General features: G+C 45.2%; 1 pseudogene; it reads left to right on the forward strand.

The window, feature by feature from the left end:
- Nucleotides 1-7,347, forward strand: part of LOC136495683 (alpha-1,3-mannosyl-glycoprotein 2-beta-N-acetylglucosaminyltransferase-like) — a 70,091-nt pseudogene extending 62,744 nt beyond the window's left edge.
- The last annotated feature ends 3,403 nt before the right edge of the window (nt 7,348-10,750 follow it).

Consider the following 10,750-nt stretch of genomic DNA (forward strand, 5'->3'; position numbering starts at 1 on the left):
AAAGAGCTTTTACGCAAAAGAACTTTGATTATTGCTAAAGCCATACCTTGAATCCCTGAGCCTGCATTCCTGAGTTCTATCAATTTTTATTTCGGTTAAGTCTTGTTGAGTACTTTTGTACTCAGGGTTCTTTGACCCTTGTTGCAGGTGAGCCTCATGAGCAGGTCTATTTTGGACCGTGCTGCATGACTGTTGTTTCATGCGATGATGATAAGTAAATGCGTGGCCCTTGGGCAGGGCGTTTTATTTGTGTGTTTGTATTATGTTATAATGCCACTCCACTGCTACCGTTTGTATTATTAATCGAACTTAGTTTGAAAGGTTTGAAATAAATGTTTTGTAAACTAAGTTATTGTAAGACTTCCGCTATATTACTCTGATGTATCTATTTGAATAAACTGTTGTAATACTGCAATGACTCTGTAATGGGATCCTGCTCGGAAAACGTGGATGATTCGGGGTTCCACGGGGACACCCGACAGTCTTCTTGAGTTACTAGGAACATATGCATAGTCGTCAGAGGTCGTTGGACAGTGACAGGTGCATGTGGGTCCTATAATTTAGGAGGTTCTGCCACACCAGATCATCAACCCACCACTTTCATGAAAGGCAAGCCCCAGAGCATTATAAGTCTCCCAATTTTATTAATGTCACCTAAGTTACTCATATTGCTGCATTACGTGGTAGGAGTTGCTTGGAAACACTAGTTGCATATTACCTTTCCTTGTCTAGAAATATCTACCATGAATCCTATTTAAGTCTAGGAACGCTCCTTATGCTTAGCTATGCTTAGACCAGTAGAAGTCGGGTGATTTTCTGTCACCTGCGAGCTATAGGCAATAACTTGATCATGGTTGGCTATATTGTGCTATCGTGGAACATAACCTAGTGATGTTGAACAATTGGAGACCGGGTGGAGTCTTATGTTGTGGTAATCATAGTGATTCCGTCTATGTCGCTTAAGGACCGGTCGTTGGAGTTCATCTTGTCATGTTGAATGCATGCCTCTCACATAGTTGGCCAGATAAGTCATTCCGACCGTGAAGCCGAGTAGCTCAACTCAGGCCGGGGACACGAGGAGTTAAAGTGCGCACTCTGGAGGCAGTTAGGATGTGTGGAAAGCCAATGGCGTAAGTCCAAGGGAGGGTTAGAGTCCTGAGCTCCCTGGCATATTAGTAGTATCTTTGAGGGTGCGTCGCTGGTCTTACCCACGATTGAACTTGAGTTGTACCAAAGGTGACCTAATGCGACCTCGACGGGGGAAGTATGGGTGTGTGTTAGGAATAATTCCCTAACTGGGTAGGAATCGATTCAAATCGTCGTCTCTCCTGGATAGTGGGAACTTGATAGGAGTACACTTCATCATAGTAATTGATGGAAGTATTGGTTATGAGATATGAAAGAACTCAACTAGATATGGTTATTATTGTGTTGACTAAATGGTACCAACATGTTTGGCATAGGATAGTTGCTAATTTAGTATGAGATAGGATTAATAACCGGTGGTTCACAATTTAAGAGATATTGGACAACTAATGCTTTTTTATGCAAATAATGTCTACCAGCTCTACTTATAAAGCCTTGCATACTCCTTGGTGTCTTAGTAATTTAGTTGATGATGGGTAAGTCTAGCTGAGTACCTTCTCGTACTCAGAATTTTATTCCCATTATTGTAGATAATGTTATGTACCATGGCTACTACAACAACTGTTTTGCTCCTATAGTGGATGAGGAATAGGATCATGGGCATGGTCATTCTTATATCATCTCACCTTGTGCTTTTGTTGGAGATGACTATGAAACTGGCTATGTATCTAAACTACTGTTAATTGTCATTCTGAACTATGTTGCTTCCGTTACTTTTAAACTTGGTTTGTAATAACTATGTGAACTCCGATGTATGAGAATTATTTGTGAACCTGTTGTAACATGTGACTGGTTATGTTGAATCATGTACGATCTTGGCTTGTATGTTGGTTGAATCGACGCGATACTCGATGGACTACCGGATTTATATGGGCTCAAGTGTGATGGTTTGACTGCCTTGGTGGTTGCTATTGTACTTGTGTTCTTATAAATTGGGCAGTTCTATGACAGCGAAGGTGTCAGTGGAGGGCTAGGCTGCCTTGGCAGAATGTGGATGGGAGCTGGAGGCGACGCGGGCGGAGCAGTAGAGGCTCGTCGCCAGCGCTAAGGAAGCGAGCGTCGCTCTGCTCCTGCCACCACCACCGAAAGGGGGACATGACCACGCTGAGTAGGTGCGCTCTCTTGCGGTGCACATTTCACGAGTCGTTAGGGACACGGTCCGCCAAGGGGCCAACGCTGCCCTGACCTTGACGAAGCTTTGGCTCCCCAAGGTTGACTTGGGTCCCATGGCCTCGGGCATCCCCAAGGAGACCTCAAACAGGCAGATGGAGGAGGCCGAGGACGTGGTAGCCCCCTAGTCGCTGTGGCAGCTGGCATCGTCGACTATAGGTTGCTGTTGACGGACGAGTATCTAGAGAAGGATGATGTGCCCATCGACCCCCTAGCGTCTCCGTGACCTACATAAAAACTTGGTTGTAAAACTCATTGCTGTAATCCCGGGGGTCTGTTCCCCTTTAAACAATCATGACATTGAGGGCATGCCCGCCCATTGAATCTTTGCGCTTTCATTGTCGTTCTTGCTCCATGTTCTGTTCGTCTTGGTGGGGAGCGTCCCCTACACCTGTTTTCCTTTCTGAGCCTGATGGTCATCAGCTGTTAGCTCTATTAGCCTAGGTCATGTCCATGAGGTGTTAGGGCATTAGCTTATCCCGTCTAGTGATTAGGGAAGGGAAGATAGGGCGGCTTTGCCCCACGACCATGAGATCGAGGCAAGGAGGTTTGCCGCCCAAAAGCGGGTCGACTCAAGTAGGATGGGTGCGTCCCCAATCGATGATTTGGGAAGAAAAGAACACATAAAAAGGAGCTTAGTGGCTAGGGGACTTAGCCGTTATGCACGTTGATCCCTTCACTGGGCGAGCCCCTTCACGTGCGGGGCTTCTATGTCAGAGAGTGCCCTGGCCACAACAGAGATCTTGCTAGGGAAGCAGAGGCAGATGGAATGGAATAGAGTGTCTGGTGATCGAATCAGGATCCTCCCCACTCTATGTCCGACCGTATCCCTTATATAATGAGATAGGTCGGGTACAAGGCGGTTTGAGGGTTCTAGTCTATGGTCCACGTGTGTCGAAGTCTAGGAGAGGCTTGTAGCGGTGTGTCATGAACCGTCGAGGTGTTTTGGAGCCCAAGAAGCCTAGGCGTCATCTAGCTGCTCTGTTTTGACACTCTGCGTGTCAGACGGTGTCGGTTTAGACCAGCCTCCCCTGGGTGAGACCTTCTATAGTCTTCTCAATGGCAAAGGAGGTCGGCTCCAGGGGCTGACGCGCGGGCCTGGAAGCCCCCGAGCCCCTGGAGGTCGTGGGAAGCTTTGTCTTCTTGTTTCACGTCCCGAACGTGACCCTGTCGGAGGAGCAGTTGGCAGGGGCACACCTAGGGAGCAACGCTAGGGAGCCCCCGAGAATCGATAGCCTAGGGCTTAGCTTTGTGTGACCGGGCCTTGGCTGGCATCATTAGCCAGGCAGGAGCCAAGGGCCAAGCTAGGAGGTGCCATAGATCGAGAGCCCAAGGCTCGGTGAAGCCCCTAAGCCCCAGGCGAAAGCTGTGGTCGAGTCAGGCTCGGCCGAGTATCTTTGCCAGAGGGTGCGCGTGAGCGTGCCCGTGGGCATAGCCCCCGAGCCCTCGGGCGACCCTAAAGGGGTCAGTTGAGGTGTCTTCTTTGTTCAGGAACCATTAGACCCAAGGCTTAACATACCCATATGTTAGGATCTTGTCACTAAGTGTTCAGGTTCATCGAAACTTTTCGCTAGAGGTGACGGATCGTCCGGTAGGAACTAGTTACGCTTGGGTTTCTTACTTACTCTGACTAATAATTAGCGAACACTCCGCTGAAGTCAGCAAACACTCCGCTGGATCAAGTCTGTATCCTAGGCTCTCTGTCTCTATGTCATAATTCATCGAACACTCCGTCAAATATGCCGGACCCTCCGGTGAATTATAGTGTGCTCCGTTTAAGTGTAACTGATAGACATTCAGTGTTGATGGATGCTCCGCCAGGTGGGTCGGACTCTCCGTCGGGTCACTGTGAACATTTCTACCAACTCAAAATCCAAATCTCCATCTATGGTTCTTGCATGTGTAAACCATAACTAGGGTATGTTTCTAGTGTTCTATGGAGCATATCTAGCTACGTGAATCTATCTACATTAGATGCAAACTAGAGTTAGGTCACAAATTAACATTTCCTAGGTTTTGGCTCATGAAAGTGAAATCCTAGGTTTTGCTTGGTTTGATTCATACCAAGGGCTGCAAAAGGAAGAAGAGATGCTCTTCAAGATTTTGGAGAAGCTGGATCTCCCACTTGGTGACTCGAAATCTTCTTGTTCTTCTCCTTCTCCTCCTAGCTCCTTGTGGTGAGGGAGAGAGGGCTCCTCCCTCTTCCAACCCCAACCTCTTGTGGATGAGAGCTTCTAGGTGATCTCCATGGCCACCTCTTGCTGCTGCAACTCCAATCCTCCTCTCCTTTCCTTCTCCTTCCCTTCCTTCTCCTTGCTTGAGTGAGGGAGAGAGTGCAAAGAGAGAGGGATGAACTAGAGAGAGAGTGGGAGTGTGAAAGTGAGTGAGTGAGCTAGTGAGGGCTCTGGTTTGGGTGTTCTATGAGCTAGACAGCTGGTATGACAAGTGGGGCCAAGTGAGATTCTAAAGTGACACCTCACTTCTACTGCATGGACCGATATACCGGATAGTCCGTGGTTCTGTCGGACCGTCCGATAGTGTCGAGATTTCACTGATAGAGACTGAACTCTGTCAGGTCGTGCAGATGAAGTGGTGGATAGTCTGGTGTTGCTGGCGAACTATCCATCAAATCAACAGTGAGCAGACTGAATGCAGATTTTAGTGTAGTCTAGTTTCTAGAATTTGGATTTCAAATTCAAAAGATGCTCATGATGCTTATGATTGCAAGTGTGTCAAGACCGGGTCATGACACCAATAGCTACTGTCGTAGGCTTTTGCATGAGGGAACCTCTAGTCCCTGTTCGAGCAACCAACCGGAACTAAAGGTCATCCTCTAGTCCTGATTGGAGCTACTAGCCGTGACTAAACCTTTAATCTCAATTGGTGGCTCCAACCGGGGCTATAAGATGTCATGTAATCCGGGTTCAGGACACAAACCGGGACTATAGGTCCTGGCTATATACTTTCTCCTTCCTCCTCTAGCCCGAGCCATTTCAAGCTCTCTGCTTGCTCTTGTTCTTGCTCGTGGAAGGAGTTCATGCTTGCGAGATTGGTGAAGACTTCATTCCTCCATCCATTCTTTGGTTCCAAAGGTTATCGACTTCATCCTTTCATGTTTCATCACTAGCATGGCTCATTTCGTGGTCTAGAAATAGAGAAATTTGAGCTTTTTTAGATTTGGAATAATGGTAAATTTTGTTGATTTATACGAGCTCAAAATCACTTGATAGTTTGCATATGTAGATGAAGGAAGCTCATAGTAGTTCATCAAAACTAGTATGCACCTTTCATTGCTAGTATATATAGCTCATTTCATGGTTTACAAATAAAGAAATTTAAGTTTTTTTACATTAGAAATAATGGTGATTTTTTTTTAGATTTAAACACCGTTTGAGCTTAAGCTCACTTGACAGATTGCATATATAGAAGAAGAGATAGATAGTTTTACCTAAATAATGTCCTTACTGCTGCCTAAATAATCTATACTATAGTATAGAGAGCCTGCAACCTCAGATCTCCGATCTCTCTCACAAACCACTGTTACCGGCACAGTCAACTGCTGGATAAACAGTAATGGGTTTTATAAACAGTACAGGGTCCGTAGATGAACAGTAACGGGTTTTTTTATAAACAGTAACGGGTTTATGAACACTGCTTTACCGGATTTTATGAACAGTGACGGGTTACTGTGAACAGTGTTTAGCCCATTAACGAACACCAACCTGTTTTCTTTTTTTTTTACGCCTCAATACAAATCTTTTTTCTCCACTATTGCCCGCGCATAGCGCGGGGTTCCCTGCTAGTTTTAATTAATAGCTGTGCTATTTCTCCACTTTTTACCTTGTTTTTCCTTGACAAGAGTTTTACTTTTTGGAATGATTGGGTGAGGCTAAAGGAGGTACATTAAAGCCGGCAATTCATACGCCCGGAAATTTGTAGAGCATACAATTTTGGCAAGCATGTACGTTGGCCATTCTTCCTCAATTTTCTTTTTTTAATTAGAATAAAATACTAGCAGTTGCTATAGCAATTGGAATAGCAGTCACCTGTGCCACATTTCTTCATGCAATAAAGGCCAACAGGTAACAGTCAAAAGTGAATATGCCACGGCAAGTACCACATTTCTTTGTGCAATAGAAACCAACGAGCCATTTGTGGCCGTCTCACAGTTATTGGCATTATATTTTCTTTGCAGGGATCGAGCTTTGGACAATCTTTGAGCAATATTTGGAGCCCATTAAGTTAAATGATGTTCATGTATGCAAAACTTTCCATATTGTTCATTTTGTAATCCTGTTATGAGCTTGTGGCTGAAATTTACTTGTTCTTATTTGCGGCCGCAGATTGACTGGAATTCTGAGGATCTGAGCTACCTTGGGGAGGTAAGAAGTGGTAATTGGATTTTGAAGGCTCTTGTTCACATAAGAAGTGCCTATATCATTGTGATACGTTAGGATAAGTTTTTAACCAAATTTGGAAAAGAGGTAGCTAGTGCCACTCCTCTCTATGGATCAGATGCTGTGTTGAAAGCCCACAATATGGCTGAGGATGTAAGGATCCAATACGACGATCAAGGCAGTGTTCGGCTGGCTGGCTGGCCAGCCAACTCACGAAATCACTGTTCACGTCCTGCCAGAACAGTACTTTTCTCTCACAACAATCAGCCGGAACAGTATTTTTCAGTCCTGCCGAACAGGCCGCAAGAAGGTTTTGAGTGGATAGCTCGTCAATTTGGAATATTTGAAGAATGGGAAGGTTTATTCCTAACCCAAATCTAGATAATTTCCTTAATTATGTGAAGCAACAATTTTTCATATGTTGTGGATGTAGTTATTTGCTCTGTTATCAATTGCTGATTGGGATTTGAAAAGCAGCAGAGTGTATCATGATTCTTTATTTTGTTTTTTTTTCTAAAAAATCCAGGATGGCATCCCAAGAACAGCTTACAAAGGAGTAGTGGTCTTCCGGTACAACAGTAGTCAAGGGCGAATATTTGTCAGCCCAGATTCTCTTCGTCAGCTGAGGGTGTAGCGTGTTGAGAAGGTAAGTCATTTGGGTTTGGGTTAGGATTAGTTTGAGGTGGAGTGTGAGACCTATTTCGATTACTAGTTTTCAGGACATGATGGGGATAGGAGAGGTGATCCAGGAGAAATCTCTTGCTCTTGTGATCTTAGCTGCAATAGTTTGGAGTCTGTGGAAACACAGAAATGATTGGGTGTTTAATAACGTTCTGATCAAGTCTCCCAAATCAATTGCTTACAAAGTTGTTGGGTTTCTAACACAGTGGACGAAGATGCAGAAGGAAAAGGACATGCCCATGATGGAGGATATCATCCTGAAATTGCAGGAAGGCATGCGGGCGTGGTGATGTGAAGCTGCTGGAAAAGCTCGGGCGTCTCTTGGCTTCTTTGCTTTTTGCTTTTCCAAGTTTAGTTTGCTATCTTAGTTGTCTGAGCCTGCTGATGTTTTTCTCTTAAGTCTGGTTTGTAAGATAGGAGAGGTGGTGAGGTTTAATTTCTGGATGTTGTGCTAAGTCTGTGAGATACGCTTTCAGTGTAAGCTGGTTTCCCCAGCAGCAAACTCTGGCTTTCAATATAAGCTGGGCCAAAGTGCCTTTGGTCTAAAAATTTTACCATGGAGGAGAGGTGAACCCGTGGAACGGCTTAATGATTTCTGTGAGCATGGAGCAACGTGGATGCATGGTGAAGAAAATTTTGAGAAGTGATTGTGTTGATCGAAGGTACTGATATAGAAGCATGAGGTTACCCAGGGCAAGTTTGTTCCATTTTGAGAATTTTTGGGCTGAACGGAAGATGACTTCCTAGAGACAGTCTCTGCTTGTTGGAGCTCTGCACCTGTAATGACTGGCACTGCTCGAAATATCTCTATGAAGTTCAAAGCACTGAGAGCCAGATTAATGGAGTGGAGTAGACATCTCTCAAACCTTCGAGTTTTGATCAGCAATTGCAACCGAGTGATCTGTTTTCATGATACTCTTGAGGATAGAAGAGGGCTATTCAACCCAGAGGCCAACCTGAGAGCAGCTGTGAAGAGACAACTCCAAATCTGGCTGCGCTATAAAAACTTATACTGGAAAAAATGTTACACGGTCAACCGAATCAAGCTTGGTGACGAATGTACAAAATTCTTTCATGGCATGGCGACAATCTCCCACCGAAGAAATACCATCTCGCAGATCATGAATGAACAAGGAGCTTGGATATAGGACCACGAAAGCAAGGCAGGTCTGCTTTGGAGCTCTTTCAGAAACCGCTTGGGCACCACATCCTCGCACACTATGCTCTTTGATCTTCCTAGCCTTGTGTCGCCGATCAATGATCTAGATATACTAGCTGCACCGATCCTGGAGGATGAGATCGACTTGGTTGTAAAGCACATGCCCATTGACAAAGCACCAGGCCCTGATGGCTTCAATGGCCTTTTTCTGAAGAAGTGTTGGCAGTTCATTAAAGGCGATTTCTATTCCTTGTGTTCTGACTTCTGCTTGGGGCACGCAAACCTAGAGTGTATCAACACCTCTTGCTTTACCTTGGTGCCAAAGAAAGACAGCCCTAAAATGGTCAATGACTTCCGACCCATATCACTCATGAATAGAACCCTCAAAGTCATCACGAAAATTTTGGCAGATAGACTACAGATGGTTATTCTAAAGATTGTTCACCGGAATCAATATGGCTTTACAGCCCGTTCGGGAGGCCGTATCGTATCGTGGATTATTTACTGCTGGCTGGTTTGGTGTGAGAGAAAAACACTGTTCCCGACTGGAAATTTATGATCGTTTACGAGCAAGCGAACAGGCCTTATACGGTCACGTACGATACAAGATTGTCAAGCTTGGAGCTATGAGTACATCCACCAGTGCCACCATTCACGGAGAGAAATTATAATTCTCAAACTTGATTTTGAGAAAGCGTTTGACACAGTGGAACACTCAACCATCATGCAGATTATGTCTCACATGGGTTTTCCAAATAGATGGCTAGTCTGGGTTCAGGCCATCCTGTCATCTGGATCATCATCTGTACTACTTAATGGGGTGCCCGGCAAGTTCTTCAAATGCAAGCAAGGAGTTCGTCAGGGGGATCCACTATCTCCTCTCTTATTCGTGTTTGCTGCAGAGCTCTTGCAGATCATAGTCAACAGAGCCTCTGCTATGAATCTTCTCAGTCTGACTATACCACAGCCGACAGAGGACTTCCCTATAATTCAATATGCAGACGATACTCTTATGCTTCTCCTAGCTGATGCCCAGCAACTGATCTTTCTCAAAGCTTTGTTACATAGTTTCGCGGAATCTACAGGGCTCAACGTTAATTACAGGAAGTCTCACATGTACCCTATAAATGTCTCCAATGAGAGAATGACGCATCTTGCCAATACTTTTGGTTGCGATGTAGGCACCATGCCTTTCACCTACTTGGGCTTGCCCATGGGTGCGACCAAGCCCCGCATTGAAGATCTCACTCCGATGATGGACAGAGTTGAAAGGAGATTATCCACGTGCTCGACCTGGCTGTCCTACTCTGGTAGGCTGCAAATGATCAATTCTGCAATAACCCCTATCACCACTTATGCTATGTGTACTATCAAGTTGCCGAAGGGGGTCATTGACAATGTTGATAGTGTTGGAGTTGTTCCAAATTCACTCCAGGATATAGGCCAAGCTTCTGACGGAGCGAAGCGGAGGCCCGTCGCCGGAGGCTTGGGCCGGAGCGTAACCCTTGCTATGGCAGAAGTGTCTGAAAGAGAAAACTGCTGCAGAACTATGGCTGAAACTGGAATCGATCTGTATGTCCAAGGATCTAACCAGTAAGATGCAGATGAAGATGAAGTTGTTCACCCTGAAGATGAAGGAGGAGGATTCAGTGATGAGCCACATCGCTGAATTCAAGAAGATCGTCGCCGACCTAGTGTCGATGGAGGTGAAGTATGATGATGAGGACTTAGGTCTTTTGCTGCTATGTTCTTTGCCAAATTCGTATGCAAATTTTCGTGACACCATACTTTTGAGCCGTGATGAACTAACCCTAAAGGAAGTTTATGAGGCTCTCCAGTCTAGGGAGAAGATGAGAGGCATGGTGCAGAATGACGGGACGTCGTCCTCCAAGGGCGATGCTTTGCATGTGAGAGGCAGAACTGAAAACAGATCCTCCAATGATGGCAATGATGGTAGAAAGAACTACGAAAGGAGAGGCCGTTCAAAGTCCAAGCCGCATGGTAATAAAAAGTTCTGTGTTTATTGCAAGCTGACAAATCATAATGTTGAGGATTGCAGAAAAGTACAGAATAAGGAGAAGAGGAAAAACAAGTCGGCTGGTAAGGTCTCTGTTGCTGCTGCTGCGTCTGATGATGATTCTGGAGATTGTCTAGTAGTATTTGCTGGTTGTGTTGCTGGTCATGATGAATGGATTCT

The sequence above is a fragment of the Miscanthus floridulus genome, chromosome 12 (genome assembly GCF_019320115.1).
Source record: "Miscanthus floridulus cultivar M001 chromosome 12, ASM1932011v1, whole genome shotgun sequence".
Classification (NCBI taxonomy): domain Eukaryota; kingdom Viridiplantae; phylum Streptophyta; class Magnoliopsida; order Poales; family Poaceae; genus Miscanthus; species Miscanthus floridulus.